This window comes from Pezoporus flaviventris, unplaced genomic scaffold, assembly GCF_033815535.1.
Source record: "Pezoporus flaviventris isolate CSIRO_AGI_PZ_B2104156 unplaced genomic scaffold, CSIRO_AGI_Pfla_v1 ptg000002l, whole genome shotgun sequence".
In the NCBI taxonomy this organism is placed as follows: Eukaryota; Metazoa; Chordata; class Aves; order Psittaciformes; family Psittacidae; genus Pezoporus; species Pezoporus flaviventris.
This window is the reverse complement of record NW_026892550.1, coordinates 20,483,499-20,503,743: the sequence shown is the minus strand read 5'-3', so window position 1 is coordinate 20,503,743 and position 20,245 is coordinate 20,483,499. Positions and strand designations below refer to the sequence as shown.

The window sequence follows — 20,245 nt, the reverse complement described above, 5'->3', positions numbered from 1 at the left end:
GAGCAGTGGAGCTGGCCTTGTCTTTGTAGCAGTCTTCTGTAAGTTGCAAATGAATTTAGAGACTCTGGAATTTCAGGAAAAGCAGAATAATTGAGGCTTTGCTAGCAATTTTTGCAGTACAACTACCTTATGCCACACTCTTGGCTGGTCAGGCCCAAGAGCAGACTTATAAAAAGCACGTGACCGTGGTGACTACAGACTGACTTTTTGTCGTGGTTTAAAACCAGTCAGGCAACTCGTTCACTCACTCCCCCCTTTCTTTCCCTCCCCCTACTCCCGGACGGACTGACAGGAGAACCAAAAAGAATGCAACTCCCACGGGTTGCGATAAGAACAGTTTAGTAACTAAGGTACGACACAAATCACTACTGCTACCACCAATAATAATAATGATAAAGGAAATAACAAGGGAAGAGAATACAACATCTCACCACCAGCCAACTGATAACTCGCCTCCCCCCAGCCCCACCAAGCACTGACCGATACCTCCTCCAACCCTGCAGTCTCCCAGCCCTTCCGGCTAGCTCCCCGTTACATCCTGGGCATGACGTGCTGTGGTATGGAATACCTCTTTGGTCAGTTTGGGTCAGGTGTCCTGTCTCTGCTTCCTCCCAGCTTCCCCTCCTCCCTGGCAGAGCATGAGGCTCAGAAAGTCCTTGGTCAGACTAAAACATTTGAGCGGTAACTAAAAACATCAGTGCTATCAGCTCCGTTCCCAGGCTGAAAGTCAAAAACACAGCGCTGCACCAGCTACCAAGAAGGAGAAAAAATGACTGTTACTGCTGAACCCAGGACACTTTTACGTCTCCAGAACTGCTCAGAGTGCCTTTTGTACATGGCATTTTGCTTTACAACTCCCACCTCAAACGGCTTTGCTTCTGGTTGACAGTGTAAGGAGCTTGAAGTACTGAGCAGCAGTGGGAGATACTGGTAATGTAATTGCTGACATCTGACCATGGCTGATCTCCTAGCAAGTCCCTATGGAGCCTGCCCTGTGCCTACTCACCAGTCGTATTGTTCCTCTCTGATGGTGTTAGGTTGGAACAGTCATTTCCCTTGCTGGCCTTACAACTCTCTATTCACTTGATGAGTTTCAGCCCTGTTTATGGACTGAGAGGTGTTCCAGAGTGTGCTTAAACAATGGGTGCAGTATAACACTAGGGTGTAGGAGGAGCCTGTGTGATATCCAAAGGCTGTGACTTCAGGCAGGTGTGGGAGGAAGAAGAATTAGAAAAGTAAAGCTCCTCAGTAAACTACATCCATAATCAATTTGCTATGGACATAAAGCCACAGAAAGCAGCAGTCCTGCCAGTAAAACAATTTAGAAGAAGGGGTTTTTTTAAACTGATGCTGTAACACAGGATCTGTTATTATTTACAGGAGTCACCTATTTCTGCTTAGGGATATCTCAGTTCTTGTCAAATACATACATTGCATAGATACATTGCATAGAGATTCTAGCATTGCAGGACGGCTGTGCTTTGCTGGATGACTGAGGGTTGAGTGCTAGAATAGTCTTCCTTTTGTTTGCTGAAAAGCAAAAAAGTCTAGCCAGGCTATGGAGAGCACATATAGTCCTCCTTTCTTTTCCAGTTTCTAAATTGAAAACTGTTAAGTTTAATGAAAATACTATATATCCCTTTATCTTTGGAGATATATGCTATCTGCTCTTTTAACCATCTGTTACTTTTATTTTTCCATTTTTCCATTTTCACTACTTAGATTAAAGGAGTTAAGCAGAGATTTCTAAGATTTGTCTTCACATTCCCATCTTCACAGGAATGAAGCAGTTGATGTCATCTATGAGCAGTTGATGTAATCTATCTGGACTTGTGCAAAGCATTCGACAAAGCATTCGACAATGTCCCACATGATATCCTTCTCTCTAAATTGGAGAGACATCAATTTGATAGGTGGACCACTCAGTGGATAAAGAACTGGCTGGATGGCTGCACGCAAAGTGTTGTGATCAATGGCTCAATGTCCAGCTGGAGAGCAGTAACGAGCGGTGTCCCTCAGGGATCGGTGTTGGGACTGGTCTCATTCAACATCTTTGTTGGTGACATGGACAGTGGGATTGAGTGTGCCCTCAGCAAGTTTGCCGATGACACCAAGCTGTGTGGTTCGGTTGATACGCTGGAGGGAAGGAATGCCATCCAGAGGGACCTTGACACATTTGTGAGGTGGGCTGATGCCAACCTCATGAAGTTTAACCATGACAAGTGCAAGGTCTTGCACCTGGATCGGAGCAATCCCAGTCACAGCTACAGGTTGGGCAGAGAAGAGATTCAGAACAGCCCTGCGGAGAAGGACTTGGGGGTGAACATGAGCAGGCTTCAGTGTGGGCTTGCAGCCCAGAAAACCAACCGTGTGCTGGTCTGCATCAAAAGGAGTGTGACCAGCAAGTCAAAGGAGGTGATCCTGCCCCTCTACTCTGCCCTTGTGAGACCTCACCTGGAGTATTGTGTGCAGTTCTGGTGTCCTCAACATCAAAAGGACATGGAGCTGTTGGAACAAGTCCAGAGAACGGCCACGAGGATGATCAGGGGACTGGAGCACCTCCCATATGAAGACAGGCTGAGAAAGTTGGGGCTGTTCAGCCTGGAGAAGAGAAGGCTGCGTGGAGACCTCCTAGCAGCCTTCCAGTATCTGAAGGGGGCCTACAGGGATGCTGGGGAGGGACTCTTCGTTGGGGACTGTAGTGATAGGACAAGGGGTAATGGGTTAAAACTTAAATAGGGAAAATTTAGATTGGATATAAGGAAGAAATTCTTTCCTGTTAGGGTGGTGAGGCACTGGAATGGGTTGCCCAGGGAGGTTGTGAATGCTCCATCCCTGGCAGTGTTCAAGACCAGGTTGGATGAAGCCTTGGGTGATATGGTTTAGTGTGAGGTGTCCTTGCCCATGGCAGGGGGGGTGGAACTAGATGATCTTAAGGTCCTTTCCAACCCTAACTATTCTATTATTCTATGATTCTGTGACTTTCAGGTGCAATTCACTTGCATCTGTGTAGTTCCACTGTGAAGGAGCGGTCTTTCTATAAGTTTATGCTATTCCTTTTGAATTGTTGCTGAATTTTGGATTGTTTTGTTTTTTCTGTGGTCTTATTTGATATTCATTCCCACAGTCCTGAAGAATTTGTGATGGGTTACTTAAGCAGAGCTCTGTGAGGTGCATTTTTTTCCTGTGAATGGCCAGGGAAAATGAATGACAATAATAGATCGTGAACTTTTCCAGAGCATTAATCAATCATGATACAAAGTAAATTTAGATAATTTTTTTTTTCTGTTAGATTCTAAATAGTTAATTGATAATTGAGCAATTTTGTTCTTGACGTGGGAGAGCTCCTGGAGAAGTAGAAAGTTTCTGAAACTTAATTCTCTGTGGGGTGGTCCAACACACAATGAACCTTACAAGCTTCCAGGCCTAATGGGCTATCCTTCCAGCTTGCCAACTCTGATTAAAGACAAACTCTGTTTCCTTATGTCATTCTATCAGCTTGCATAAAATCATTCACAACTGCATAAACCTGTCAAAGCACATATTCAAACTTGCCTAGTCTCCTGAATGAAGCAAATTTCCTTTCTTTTTCTTCTGGGTGTCATGGTCTTCTGAATTAATTGTTTGAACTCTTTGCTTCTGCTTCTGTGGAGCTGACAGGTAGCACATTTCTCATTAACAAGGTATTTTGCTTGTTCTGGTGTCACGCTGCTACTTTTCTTCATGCTGCACGGTGAAACTATTTCCTAGTCAAAGTAAGACAATGGGTCTGAGAGGTTATTACTGTAAAAATGACTGGCACTACATAATAGCACAGATGTATCCTTGAGAAAGAATCTTGACAAAAACTTCAATATTATATATTGAGTATAGATATTATATATTGAATAATAATTATGATATATTGAATATATAGAGAAAAAATTGAATTTTTATTTTTCTTTTACTTCATCTGCAGCTTAATAGGCACTAACAGTATCTCCATTTGTGATTATGACATATAATCTATAAAAATACAGAAAATGGAGTGATAGGAAGCCAAGAAAACTCCTACAAACTTTCTGAAAGGATAGTGGTCTTTACTTTGAAAGTTTGGTCAATAATAATGTAAAACAACTGTCCCAAATATCCTTGACTATCCTTTTCTTATGTATGTTTTACTTGCTCCCACAATTAAAACATAAATTAGAAAGAGCAAAAGCAGAATCTGTTATGACTCTAGTTCTCTCCATCCAGAAACTTTGCAAACTACTTTACAAATCATATACTTTCACTCCATTGATACGTAGCTTCTTTACAGTGAAATAGGAGGCTTATTCATGTAGAACAACTCTAAATATGTTTGAAGCAGATACTGTCACAGACTTCATGAAATGCAAATTCCAAAGTGATTTTTCAAGCAGATAAAGCGTAATTATCCACTTTAATGTTTTAGGTAGGGTCATTAAGCCATAAGCTTAATTTGTTGCTACTGCTTTGTAATATCTGGGTACTTCACTGGACTTTAATGGATCTAACTTCACAATACCATTGCATATGCTGCCATCGTATTTGAAAAATACTTGTGTGTCCTTCCCTGACCTGTGTTTGTCTTACCTGCTTAGCTTAAAACTGCCTGAAGCAATGCTAAACAATAATATCAGTCTGTTGCTCCTTTTCCTGAAGCAGTCTGAGTCATCAATCAACTTTTATATATTTAATGTATAATAACAAATATTGATTATCCTTTCCAATTATGGTAAAAGAACACTAATAATTTTAAAGGATTAAAAGATTGTTTTATTCTTATAAATATAAGGAATGTTCAAAACATCTGAAATCTAAGACTGTTGTATACGCAAAATGTACTTTAATATAAATTCTAGCACTTCAAAGAATGTAATCCTTTTTTAATTATTATCAGAAGAGAGAGCACCTGAAATGAATGACAACTGCAGTTAAGGTGACTGAGATGTGGTGTGACTTACCTATCTCTGGTCAGTAAGTTGACCAAGTCTCCTGCCTTGTACTTTGATAAGGAGGTAAATACAGAATTTTCTTCTACATAGAGGTGTGCTCAGGCAGTTTGTTAGATGACTACGTTATCTAAGTTACTAATGCATTGGTGCATAACTGGAATTGAAGAGGTGTAGGTTCTTCTTGATCTCCTGCATAATTTCAGGTTTAAACAAATCACAAAATTGCGTGTGTGTGAGGAGAACAAAGTCTTTGGCAAAAACAAAGAATAAGTTACATGAAGGCCAAAATTTAATATGGGACTTAGTGCGTGCTGAGCCAGCAGAATCTGTTAGTCTTGGTTGCATAGATAGCAGCCTGTTTTCAAGTGTTAGTAACAATTCAAGTGGTCTTCGGGGGTCCTAACTCTTTCCCTTATGAACTACAAAGAAAGGGCAATGGCCTGCACAAACCAATTACTAATAAAGAAAATCAACTCACTAACTTCACTCTGGATGTCCCAAACAATAAGGATGCAACGAGTAAAAAGACCCTTAAACTTTATGAAATACGTACATAGGAATGTTAATTCCTATAAAAACTTTTTATACTTTTGCCATTAAACTTGAGGATACTGAGTACTGATAGAAGATTCAGAAACAGTAGGGGGTTGATTGTTACTGACCTTGGATCACATGCCTGTTTAGCCTCAGCACTGTGCTGGACACATTCTATGCCTAGAAAGCTATGGGAGAAAATCCTGTTTCAAACCCAGGGGCATTTCTGTCTTTAAATGTTTTTGTTATAGTCTGGGCCAAACTCAAACCAGGTTGCCCTGTCCAACAGATTTTTCTGTTCTGAACATTCATCTGTCCTTACCCGTAACTCCAAATGTCCCCATACATTTATAATGATGGATGTGCCACTACTTCAGCAGCTTCCATATGTCCTTCCTCTCTTGGCAGGGTTCCCTTATGTCCCCCCTGTCTCCTGGCACAGCTGTACTTTCAAGAGTTAGTATTCCTTTCACTTTTCTGTTTGATATTTCAATTCCTCTCATGATGAATAAAAGCCTGTTGTTCAAGTTCTGTGATGCCCTATTTATCATCCAACTAAAGTTACCAGGTACATTTTTTTTTTTTTACTAGATCAATTTTCTGCCCTGCTTGCTCAAACACTGTCACTTTGACTGTGTTTGAAAAGTACCTGTTATCTGTAGATTACTGTAACCAAAGATTTTCTGCACTTTCATCAAATTGGAATGTGTGCAAGTATTAACAAAATCTGTAACAAAGTTCTGCCAACCTTCACATTCATGACCTGAAGAAAACACAGAAAACAAAAGTTGTTTATTTCAAAGCTTTTAGAAATATTATTGCAGGAGAAAAGTAAAAATGTAATGAATGAGAACAGATTAATTTGTTTCTCTGTTTTTGGTCTGAAATGAGTTCCTTCATTGAATTATGGGGGGATCTCTGTCCTTTTAGAAAATATCAATTGTAGGTTTTCCGTATTATCAAAATTTTAAAAAAACAGTTTGAAAGACGTGAATTATTTAACTCGTTCACCTAAGAATCTGTAGTCTAATTTAGTATTTTTCTAGTACATAGCTTTGACTTCTATGGTAAAATTTCAGAAGCTGTCCCACTTTCATTAAAATTGTTGGCAGTGTAAATTGTTGGCAGATGCTAAGAATTGTGTATTTCCTTTATGTAATTTTATTTATCTACACCTATTGGTGCCTTCCATAGTTGGAGATACACAACTGCTTTTAGTAGTCGAAGCATGTTAAAAATGCATATAATAAAACATTGTATTTTTATCCCCAAACTATCAAAGTCAAATCCAAAAGACAATGGTAATAACGTCTTGAATTGTAAAAAAAGTTAAGATATAGCCTTTTTTTGAATACAGAGGGTTATATTTTTCCCTTGTCCATTTCTGAATACTAGTACTCAACTGGTGTTCCTGATAAGAAACAGAAAAATGCTTTTTCTCATTAATTTCCATTCTTCATCTGAACTGGAAGTCAAAACAAGGCACAAACTTAATGCATTCGATTGCCTTTAAAATTCAGGGGCAGAAAGAGTAATAAAGAGTATCCCTTCCTACTCATTTATCGACTTATTTAGTATTAAAATAATATATAAATGTTTTTATGAGCTACATTTAATTCAGATAACTTCTTATGCTCTGAATAAGGCTCAAGTATTAAGCTTTCATCTGGAATATAATCTGTTCATGTGTGCCTGAATGTCCTTTCCATATGCAGGAGTGCTCAAACTTTGCAGCACCAACAAATTAATAGTCTGCACTTTTCAAAGAGGAAGTCGAGACATATAAGTCACTCTACTATTGATTGGGACTGCCAAGTTCTTACCAAGAAAGTAATTTCCTAAAATCTGAGCAATCATGGTCTTAAATTTATCCCTGTATATAGCAATACATCACTTTTAAAAGACAGAAGAAAATTAATTAGAAATCCAGGGATGTTCAGATATTAATAGCAAAGTTCTTTGAAATAATGCAATATATAGGAAGAAAGCAGGTTGATAACAGGGAAAAAATGTAGTTTTAATGTGTTTTATCTAAAATCACTTGGGATAAAGTATTTAAAATAGTGACACATCTGTAGTATTACAAACCATATTATGGTTCAAGAAAATATTATATTGCACCAGTCCCAGACACAATATACTGTTTAGTTAAGGTGAAATAGTTTCTTCATTAGCAAAATGTATGGTTACCTAAAGAGTTTGTCATTTCTCAGAAATGGTTGTAGATTAATCAGGTGATGGTCAGGACCACTATATTGTTTTCACCACCACACCACCCCCCACCACGGAAGAAGCCCATGTCATTTATTATGCCTTTGAATATATTTCCAACTATCTTACTGCCAGGGGTAGCAGCATAAGCCTGTAGGATCCTGCCATGGTGTGACTCCAAAAGAGCTCTTTCTTTCAGGCCACTATATAAACAAGGTGTTCTTCAGTTACTGATGTTATTTTGTTGCTTCATTTTCTTGCTTGTTTTCTTGCGATCTTGTTGTATTTCTATAGAAAAAGAATTTGAAAACCTAGAAACATCTGCTGGGACTTGACAGTCTAGCAGTCTAACACTCTAACCAGGAAAAGCACATCAATTCCACATACGATTTTTTTTTCTGTCAATATTAACTCTACTTTCAATCAGAATATCATTCTCCTACTGTTATTAAATGGAAAATCTGCCTCCTCAGTTTCATCTCTGATCTCAGTAGGATGTACATCATCTGCTGTTATAAAATCTTTCAGATATTTGTGGCAGTTCCCTTGCTCTGGTGGCACAGCATCAATATGTCCTTGATACATTATCTTGTTTAGAGAAGATATAGTCGCAAGAGAATATGAGACTCAACCCTTAGTTTACATTGAAAGGCACTCTACAAGCCCCCTGGAAATATAACTCTAGACTTATTCTTTCCCTCAACCCAAATGCTATGCTGAGCCTTGGACAAGGTATCTATGTCCTTCCTAAGACCAAACATTCCTCAAGGATATTTCTTCTGTCAGCTTTCCATCTTCTCTGGCAGCCCCTTGCCAGAGTCCCTTCAGCTGTAGCTGCATGCTCTCTTGCTCTGAACCCCATCTCTAACCATATCTAGGTCATCATACCTCTCCCTCCAGGAACTGAATAATTTCCGCAGTATAGTTCTAGCATCATCCTTTGGCTGTTTATGCATATGTACATAGCTCCAAGCATTCCCTCTCTTTAATCTTCATCTTTGTCACAGGCTGAGCCATACGAAGTCAGGGCCCTTTGATTCATCCAGAAACAAAATACTAGTTATTTAAAAATCCCAGTTTCCTTTGACAGCTCTTCCTTTTTTTTCTTTGTAGCTCTGGGCTTTCACTTTCTCTAAACCCTAAGCTGAGATTTAGACAAGACACCCTTTGCCTTTCTTCTGTACTTCCTCTTACAACCCCTCTCTGGCTATTTTCTGTCTGTAGCTGGAGAATTTTTCTTTCTTTACCCACCTAACTGTAGGCTGAGCCACTGGGCAAATTCCCTGTTCCGTCTAGCAACTAAACCAATAGCAGCTCTAATGCTACTTAGTTTCTGGATATGTCCATGGAGCTGTTGCAGTAAGCTTGTGGTTTTGCATGCCTGTGTATAATGCACCAAGATTTTGGAGGACAACATCAGAGGAAACATGAATAATCTAGGATATTTGCTATGAAGTCAGTGCTAAGAAAAGAAAAAAAATCTTTCTATACTTTGGAAGACTGAAAGTCTTTGTAAATTTTTCCTCCATTTCCCCCTGCCTTTTTTTGTAATTGATGTTTAAGCTGCATTGCCAGAGAAATTCCCAGTAAGAATTACTCTGCACAAGAGTTCCGTTCTGTGCAAGTGAAAGCTGTATTAACATGAGCATTAATGGAAAAAGGGGTATGGAAGCCTGTTATGGGTGACAAGTAGCCACACATTGCACGCTGGTCCCACTTCTGCATCTAACATTCATATTCCAAGTAACCTTTGCTATATTGTTCGTGACACTAGCAGCCCAAAATGACAAAAATGTCACAGAGGTTTGAATGTCATAGTCCTGTTGGGTTGGCCCCAGGTAAGATTTCCCCTGATCTTGTGTCAGAGAGACTGGACTTTTCCTGTCTGCTGCTATTTATGCAGATTGTGTTTAAGCCCCCCCCCAAATCTGCAGTTTGCTGTTGATACTTAGAAAACCTCATAGGAAGGCTGGAAATACATTTCATTCTCTGACACAATTTCTTGTAACGGGTTAAGTTGGAAGTTCTTAGGCGGTTGCTCTAGCCACACTGACGCTGATTTCTGCAGGAGACTGTATTCTGAAAAATCTGGCCATTTATTTTTATTTAGATAGGAAGAAGGGCTTTAAGACCTGCACATAGATAGATACAAACAAGGCATGCCGGAAGATGGCAAGATTTAGGACCAGCATTGATATTGTTTGCCTCAGCTGAAATATGATATATTTTAAGCTGTATATGCAGGGCACTTAAGGTTATGGAGTGCACTTGAGAAACCAGCAGCCAAACTCAGATAATTCAGATATGTTTTACATGTTAGAGTCTAGAAGCCTGTCTCTTTGTAGAAAATCCTGTACAAAGTAATCTATATTTTTAGTAGGCAAAATTTATTTTTTGCTGGTTTTATTAAGCAAATTTAATAATGATTAGGAATTAGTTCAGGATATGGTTGTTTTGATCTTCTTTATGCTTTAAAAATCATTAGCTGAGCTACTATGTTTTTTCTAACCTGATTCTGTGATTCTTCTATGAATGCAGACTTCTGTGTAAAGAATGAGTTTTGAGGATGACACATAACTTTTAAAGACACTTGCAAGAGTTCCTGCAATGAGGTATTATATAGTGCTGAAATACTGTACATTCACTCAAGAAGATTTCTTCAAGGGAATGTGGAGTTTCTTCCGGAAGCTGAAATGCTGATACTGACTAAACCCTAAAACTTAGAGGCATAATTCTTTTTCTAAAAATGTGGACATAAATCCAAATTTATAAAAGCAGGTTAAAATGAGCTCAGTTAAGCTACTAAAACAGGAGTGTAATTTAGGCACCAAAAATACATGGTCACATTTTTTAATTCTTTTTCCAGTGCTGGACCACTGTCTGTGCACTTTTTTGAGATGTGAGAGCTGTAGGTTGGTAGACCTCTGGGCAGGAAGGAAATTGTATTTGGCTTATTAAAGTCTTGGTGAGAATCATATAAAGGGAGCTGCGTTATCACAATTTAATTAAAAATAAAAAAAAAAAACCAAACTGGTGCTATTTTTATAGGGTTCAAGTTCAAGGAACATGGTGGACTGGCCTAAGAGAGAATTGTGTATCTAAAAATGCAATGATTCTACGAATTGTGGTGGCTGAGGTAGACCTGGAGAAGCATAGAAGTATAACTTTGAACTCCTGGGAAACTTTAATGTGAAAAACAAGTAAACATATTAAAGAGATTTCTTTTCCTTGGGTATTCTGTCTAGATTACTGAATACAGAAATGCTGGATTTCAATCCTGAAAGGTACCAAGTGCCTCTTAGGGTATTTTCTTGGAATTTTTTTGTGAGATGACATGTTGAATACCATAATAACCTGAATTTTCTTCAGTTCTGTTGACAGGTAATTACTCTGCTTGTGACTCAAGTGAGCTATGCAAAAATTAAATAACAGCTTATATTTCAGTTTAGATAAAGGAAGAAGTTCTTTACTGTGAGTGTGGTGAGGCACTGGAACAGGTTACCCAGAGAAGTGGTAAATGCTCCACCCCTGCAATGTTCCTTAATACCCTAAGTGAGGAGGGGATACAACAGTTGTTTTTTGTTTCTCTGTTGTGTGATTTGAGCTCCCATTATACAGATCCTTTGTTCCATGATATAATACCTTTTCTTTGACAGGATGTCTGTGTATGGGACAGATGGTTCTCTCTCACTGCAATGCTTTTCAGCCTTCTAATTTTCTATGCTGTTAGTGTGAGTCCTTAATCTTCATTTACTGTCTGCTGCTCAAAGCAGGTTTATATGCAGGAAGAAATGGTCCTGAGGAATGGTAATGAGGGAGGTTCTTCATATTAATTTACTAACTATGTATCCTGAAAGATATTTAGAAAATTTGGAAAAGTACAGATAAGAAGAAGCATTTCTGAATAAAGAAGGTTATGAGCTGTCCACAGAACTGGAGTCTGAGTCTCTGCTACAAAATTCTTTTCATATGTAGCTACTGACTTTTTATTTGTTATTTTTGCTAATATGAATTTTTCAGACAATCTAATGAGCCAAAGAGAACTTTCTAAATTATTAGCTAAAGAGCCTAGTATGGGACTCTCCTATGTAGTCATTCCTGTAGTGTCATTTAGTTTTCTCCTTGTATATCACCTTTATTCAGTTTCAAATCTTGGGTAGACAATCTTTGGTAGAATTTGAGCAACCTGTGTGGTTACGTTTTCTCTCAAATCTTACTTGTGTAGGCTGAGGAAATTCTTTTTATGCTCAGTTTTTTTCAGGTTGTGACAGCACTTTCTTATCAGACGTGTTAAACCCATTGCAAATGTGCTACAGACAAAATACAGGGAGCACATGCACAGCATTAATAACATGGGGGTGGAGGTAACAACAAGGAAACAAGGAAATATCCAGAGTGTGAATGCCACATACCTTTGTGATACATGGTCTCTAGGACAGATGATCTCTGATCATCCTCCTTAATGAACTAGTTTTTCTGTTACTGTGCAGTGTCAGTAGATCTAATTCTTTCAGGATATGGCTGTCTATTATATATCTCTAGGTTACAAACAGAAATGTACCTCATCTGGCTTTGAGTATTGCTGACAGTTCATGCTGCCCCTCTCTGTTTAGTAAAAAAAAGATAGTTATGGCACAATTCATGAAATGGGCATACTATGCATTTTTAGATTTGCTTTGGGTGGAGTAAATGACTTACTCTTTAAGAACTCTTAGCATGGGTCATTATTTGTAAACTATTATCCTGTGCTCCAAATGGGAATTTTCAACATTAGTTGAAATGTTCACTGACTGAAGGATACATTCAGGTATGTGTAATCCCTAGTCTTTTTCAGAACAAATCCTTCTTCACCTGATACCCTTCTAGGTAAAGTCTTAAGGGCATCAGCTTTGGTGTTCTTTTATTTTAGCATAGCAGTTTCTGCTCTCATTTACTCTTATTTTCAGAAACTGAAAGCTCCTAATGGTTCCATTGCACAGAGTATTTAGAATAGAATACATAGTACATTTAAATATTTAATCTGCAAAAAGATTATTTCTAACAGGCTAAAATCTGTCCAGAGGGAGTATTTTGACTGGATTTTGGGATCTTTTCAGGTTATAATGCTTTTCTGATTCCTTCTGCCTTTCATACTTCTTCACTACTTGGGGCACAAGCTGGTATTTTGGATCTATATTAAACCAGTCTTAGTTCTTAGCAGATGCCAAATGTCTCTGGGGTTGCAAGAGTTCTACTTCTGTATTGCTCTCTTCCTGGAGTATTAAATATGACTGACAGGGTACCTAGGGGTCTTTCTTCTAATTTTTTGAGGATTGTATTTGAGGCAGAATATCTATTATATCTTTCTGTCTTTTGTACATGGAGAAAAAATGCCTTTGCCTTTTTAACCCAAGACAGAATGTTTTGCATACCAGAGATTCAATTCTCTAATGCTGTTGTAAAGCCATTTACAACTTGTTCTTTATCTATAAAAGTAAGAGTTGGAAGAAGTAGGTTAATTCTTATCTCAGCCACAGACATGCCTGTATGATGAGCTCCAATTTCCAAAAATGTAAAATAGAATATTATTAACTGCCCATCTCAGATCCAATAACAATTTTAAATGATCAAGATATTTGGAATTGCTTTTTTCCAAAAGTACATGTGGCTAACAAAGACTTTTTTGAGAATTTGTTTGTAAATTGAGCTGACCTTTCTCACTTTATTTACAAGATTAATCATAATAGTCCCATCCAATCTTCTGTAAATCAGTGCATAGAACACTTAATCAATCTTGTCAGAAATAATATCAATAGACCTACAAATAAAATGGCTTTTAATCAGAAAACAGTATCTTCCAATGCAGCTTTATTTTTGATTCTGTGAATTTCAGTTATTTGTGAAAGAAATGTAATACAAGATAATTTACTGTTACTTTCCCTAAGCCTTTTCCTCTGCAACTATATGGTTCTCACTGCATTTTCAGTTTTGCTTCAAATGAGCTTTGAGTCTTCTTTTCAATAGATAGTGAGAAGTCCACACAGAAGAAGATGCTCTGACTTTTTTGAACTGTTTGCCAGCAGTCTGTAGGAAACGCTTTAAATTTCCTTCTCTTTGGAAGTCTTTCTGTTGTTTTTCTCTTCTCCATTTTGCTGTTTCATCACACATATTTTCAAGTTCCTCTCTCCCCTATGCTTGAACTTTCAAGTGTTCACTACACATTGTCTTCTTTTCATCCAGAATGTTTCATTTTATATAGTTGAGCAAAAAATGAAAAAATGTAGGTCCCCCAAGTTGACTTCAGACACATTCATTGTTCTTGCACGTACAAATGGTTGGAAGTTCTGTAGATGCATAATTACAACCACAAATGTGAAAGTGGTTGACATCTACTCCAGCTACAGTAGGTAATTCAAAACAATTAATGTAAGGTCCCTGCTGCAAAATCCAGGTAAATGAACAGGAAGAAAATAAATTGAAGAAACAATGATAAAAGACTGATTGAATTTTTATTTATTTATTTATTATTTATTAATTATTTTTTTATTTAATTCTCTGGTTTAGAATCAGAGACAGAAGAGAACAGTGGCTTAAATGCAAAGCGATGAAGCATTTCAAATACATAATAAGAAATCTAGCTATAGAGGATTAAACTGCAACCATGTATACTACTAAACTAAACATGAAAGACATGTAACTGGAGTTACTGTAAAAGAGAAATACAAAACTATTTGTAGGAACTCTGGCTTATGAATTTTTTTCCTTTTTTAAAAAAAAAGATTTCTTTTTTTTTTTTTTTACTTTGTTCATTTTGCTACTATGTCTTCCAAGGACTATTTCTACTTCTTATCTAAATATCACTTACTGTAAAATCATAAATAACTTGCACTCAATTTCCTATCTTACTGTTACTTTTATCAATAACTGGAAATAATTGATCATCACTTTGTAAAGATTTTCTTTATTGCAAAGAGACCAGAAAATCTAAGACCTAAAAGACCAAATACCAAAGTGAAATAATTTCTGTGAGTCTGAGATTTTGGGTGTGAATGCAGGGAGATGTAATTCCACTAGTCAGTTGGTACCTGAGACTTGGATGTGAAATGCAGGACATCAAAGTTTATGAAGGAATTCAGTAGTCAAAAAAAACAGTTACTGAATATATGTGCAGGTTTTAAAAGATGCTACATGAAAAATCGTCAGCTATTGTAAATTAACCATGCTTATTCTGGAATGAAACAGACACCAAAGCTACAAGGAAGGGGTTAATCTGCTCCTGCTGTTGAGGATCTCCAAACTTCTCTGAGTTTAATAACATGGTTTGAATACCTGTGAACAAAATGATTCAGACGATTAGCTGGCCAAAAATGGTACCAGCTGAAAAATTATTCTGTGCAAATAGTTTATCAGATGGGCCAAAGCAGAATAATATCCACAGTCTCAATAAGGCTGGAGAACCAAACCCATGTTTTAAGCTGGAACCAGCAGCATCACTGGTGATGGGATGGATACTTGTCTGGAAATTCAATGGGGGGGGGGGGGGAGGGGGGGAGGGGGAACAACTGAATATTTCTAAGGTAATGAGGGATTTGAAGACTTTTTATAGCTGTGAAGATGCAGAATTACAGAACTTAAGATGCAAATACTTCTTGACCATCTGTGGAATAGCGATGGTGGTTTTTTTCCAGTTGCTTCTAGAATGAAGCAGATGGAGATGTTACCCTCCAGAATGAAGCAGAAGATGATCAGAAATATTTATCATGAAAACATGAAAACTTCACAAGTTTAATGTTGCTTATGGCAGAATCATAACACAAAAAAAGACAGCAATCAAGTTTGGAGATGCTATGAGTTACAAATAAAAATCTGAGTGTTGTGGTGGACTTCAGTGAATGCAACATGCACTTAATGGGGTTTGAAATGGAACAAGAATCATTATACTCTTCTTTGTGTTCTTATTGCTGCTATTTCATTCACTTATCACTGAATGCCACATTGCACAATGTAAGTGCACATTTTACATTATGAGTACATCATCAGTGAATCTAGTCTCATAATACTATGATTAAATGATTTCTGTATTCAAACATACAAAAGAATTTTTGGATGCTAGAAAATAGTTTTGCCTAAATTGTTTTTAAAAGATGAGGTAAGAGGCTGGAAAAATTTCTTGCTTGCTCTTTAGGGTTAAATAATTATAATACAGCCCATTATTTATATTTTAACCTATTTTATGTTTTTTCAAGGTGGAGTATCTTGTCTGCATATTCATATACTCTATTCTTATAATAGCTTTTTATTGTAGTTGAACTTTTTTTATCTTGTGATATTGAAGGCTTTTTGCAAATTCCTGCATGTCTCTAAAATACTTTAAGAGATTTACTAATTGTGAAAGCCTTATCTTTCCTTTTAAAACTTATGTTTTTCTTTTTTTATGCTGCCTACATAAGATTAAATGCATATAGGTCTGCCTTTGTAGAATTTAGTAGATTAAAATCAGCATTTGCATTTTGTAACTCTATTTTTAGTATACGCTAAAATTATTTCTACATTTGATGGAATCAACAGATTTGTTATAGAATCATAGAATCATACAATAGTTAAGGTTGGAAAGGACCTTAAGATCATCTACTTCCAACCCCCCTGCCATGGGCAGGGACACCTCACACTAAACCATATCACCCAAGGCCTCGTCCAACCTGGGCTTGAACACTGCCAGGGATGGAGCATTCACAACCTCCCTGGGCAACCCATTCCAGTGCCTCACCACCCTAACAGGAAAGAATTTCCTCCTTATATCCAATCTAAGCTTCCCCTGTTTAAGTTTTAACCTGTTACCCCTTGTCCTATCACTACAGTCCCTAATGAAGAGTCCCTCTCCAGCATCCCTATAGGCCCCCTTCAGATACTGGAAGGCTGCTTTTTTTTCTTGCCCAAGTTCAGATGTCCAGTTTGCTCATAACTAGGAATCTGTCTTCTTTATTTTGTGAGACCCAACAATCCTGAAAGGAAAGCACCTGCTTCCATCCTAATTTCAAGAAAAGTGTTCATCCTACTAGATCCTATTCTATAATAAGAATTACTGAGAAAAGACTCATGAAAAAATGCTCTCATGTCCTTCTAATTTGCGTTTTTCAACCAGCTGATCCCAGTTTGCAGTGTTTATATGCCAGTATAACAACTTTTAGGCATTATTTCAATAGTGCAAATAAAGCCACAGAGTAGTACGTAAAACACTGTGTAAATCATTTGTTGGATAAGTAAGGAAAGATTTTGAGGCTGAATTCATCATTTAGTTGAAAGTATTTATGTCCTACATATGAGCAATCATTATGGTTGAGTGGATAATATTTTATATTTGCATCACTCATGTAAAACTGTTTGATGCTTGCTGCAAAAAACAAATTACATGAGGGGATCTAAGTTTACATTTGAAGGGAAAAAGGTAATCTGAAGCCATCATGGTTAAGTCATCCTGATATAGATTTAAATGTTATGCCTACTTCTGTATTCTTTCCTGTGTAGGGTCTATACAGCTTGTGTGCCTGAATGTAAGAGAACCTTACCCTTACAGCAGGGAGCTGAACATGTGTGACTGTTCTGTACATTAGAAATGCTGGCATGATTTGATATTCCTAACATGGATTCATTGGAGTTGTAACCCCAATTTCAAGAATTATTGAGGAACGAATGCATCTAAATTCACAAATGGTTTTAAATAGACTTTTTAAATTTTTAACAATTAAAAAATATATCATATTTACTCTGTCCTTCATCCCTGAAGGACAACAAAACCTGACTGATTTTCATACATGAGGGGAGTAAGAGAAGCAGCAGATGATAGATACCATCAGCCTGTACTTGGTTTCTATCCAATTCCACTGTTCAACAGGAGTACAGATGCAGAGAGTTTTACTGAATGGAGACATTTGTATGAGAAGGTAACAAACCACTATTGACTCCTTTTAATTTTTACTGGCAATACCATGGATAGAAGTGATCTAAGAAAGGAAGGACAGACTTAACAAATATTAGAAGTAAGGGCTAAAGACGGCTGACATAAATTCATCCTTCAAAAGGCAAAAGATGGCCTAAAGTAAGCTCCGTGTAAAAAATCATGGTTTAAAATGTCTCAGATAATGGATATAATGTTCACTGGGAAATATAAGCCTTAGCTGCCAGTGTTCCAGCTGATAATGTGAGTGGATACTTGGGTCTAAAGTCATTTATTGGATATTTTATTGACATTGTTTTTACATATCTAGTAAACAAAACCTTATCTCTGAAATTTTGAGCTGTTATATCTAAACCTGGTTATGTACCCCAAGTATCAGATGTTCTGATTTTTTTTATAACAAATTTAAAAATGGCACTCTGCATTACGTAGTCCTTTTCATGTTTGTATTTAGTAAGCCATACAGAAACAAATGAATCCAAAATCTTTCATGACTTTTTTTTCCACAATAGCTATTTCCAGTGCTACACATTAAGAGAGAGGTTGTTGCCTTTTTTTCATTTGAAAGAAAAATAATTGATTGGACAGTTGTATTCACAAAGGTAGAAAAAATAATAAAAAATTCAATCTGGAAAATTTAATATACAAATATTTTACATGAAAGTATTCAGTTATCTCTTTCTTGTTCGACACCTGTCCGTTATTGATAGTATAAATGGGCAACAGAAAGCACACAATGGAGTTCAGAAGATCTGGACACAGTCTGGTGTTCTAATTGCCCATCATATTTGTTTTCCTATCCACGTGCGTAGTAGACTCATGAGAGCACAGCATTCAAAAACCCATTTTCATCTATTACTACCTTACGTTAGACTAGGTATAACTCCCATCAGGTGACCATATTTTTTCTCTTTAAATAGGCGTTATTTTTCCAGAGGCTCTTCTAATGCATTTATCACCATTTTGTCTGAATTCCTCACAAACAATAACAAGTTTATACTCATAATATCTCTGTGAAGAACAAATAAAAATATTGCTAGGAGAACCACATGTTGACAAGGTGCAACTGACATCAGTACAGAGACTTCTGTGTTTCAAGTGGATGGTGAACCTGACACAACTTACCATGCAGGTACTTGTAATTGCATGCTGAAGCCCCATTGACTACACTGGGATTTGAGAATTTACTTATACATGTATAAGCACTTTGCTGAATGCAGATGCATATCACAGAGGATTGGAAAATATGTAAGATTCCCGAACAAGTATCTCAGCCACAGAGTAATTGCTCTGCTGTTTTAGCTCTTAATACAAAGCTTGGGATTAAAAAAACTAACTCTCCTAACCCATCAAGTACACTGTATGCTGGCAGAAATGTTTCATCAGACTAAAAATCTGAATTCATCTGTTGCTACTGCCATTACTTGTAGTTTGAATTGGTATTAATCATTCAAAATGTAATGAAAAATACCAACAAAACATTTCTGTCATCCAATGTATGATGTGAAAAATAACATCTTTTATTAATTCAAATAAATATTGCTGAATAGAAAACTTTTATTTACATATTCCCTTAGTCAATCCATAAAAGAACTTACTCTCTGGCTTGCAACTTTGTCCCATGTTCAGTTGTGACAACAGGCAGGAAAACTGAGCTTTTAAGCCCCAAAGAAACATCAATATGATGTGCTGACCTATGATTAAACTGTATCAACTATTGGAACTGAAACCACTGCATGTCAGTCTCCACATGTGAAGCCTCATGTAAGTCATGGAGGATGCATCAGTAATGTGTGAGATGGAGAGAAGGACAGGGAATATCCACCCTCAGTGGCCTGCAGTCACAAAATCAAGGTCAGCAGTTTTTGAAATTTTCAAACCAAGGGTGCAGTAGAAACATTTCATCCAAGAAACAGATGGCATCTATTCCAAAATAACCCTGTGAAATATGTAAAATACAAATCTGAGGAACTTCAGCCCACTTCACACTGGTTTAATCCACCAGCAGCATTGATTAGTAATGTATAACATTAACAGTATACTTTAAAGCCTACAGGAACACAGTGCCATATGTACTAGGGGAAATTCAAAGGTTGTGTCCTTTCAAAGACAGAGTTTCACACAGTGCAGTCTGAGCAGTTTCTCACCAGCAGGACCTTCATGCAAATCACCATGTTTTTTAAAAAAGGCCTTCCTGTGCACTGAATTTTCAACTCTTCTATTAAACAGTAGAGAAAGAACAATTTCAGAACAGGAGTGGTTATTTTTCTTCTGGAAGTCAGAGATTTATCAATTAGAAATAGTTACTTTGGAAGCAAATTTTGAAACTGGTTACTAATCTCTGAAATAGCTGTTTGTTGTCTGAGGCTATGTATTGCTATGCAAATATGCATGTTGCTAAATGACATTTGTGGTTAAATTTAGATGATCACTTAAGGAAAAACTGTCTGTTTCATTTAATTTCCCCAAAGTCTTTGGCAGTGCATTTAAGGATCTCAGTCACCCTGGAGTGTTACCCAGGGTACATGAATAATGAAGAAGAGCTTATAATTGAATATTTTGAAGTAGTTGTTTAAAAAACAAACAGCAAAAGTGCATTGAAGACCTG

General features: G+C 37.1%; 1 long non-coding RNA gene across 1 annotated transcript in view; it reads left to right on the top strand.

Annotated features, from left to right (window-relative positions):
• Window positions 1-537: 537 nt before the first annotated feature.
• Window positions 538-20,245, top strand: part of LOC133278334 (uncharacterized) — a 440,517-nt gene continuing 420,809 nt past the window's right edge. Inside the window, exon 1 of the long non-coding RNA XR_009746529.1 lies at window positions 538-681. This is a non-coding gene — a long non-coding RNA (uncharacterized LOC133278334). The remainder of the gene's footprint in view (window positions 682-20,245) is intronic.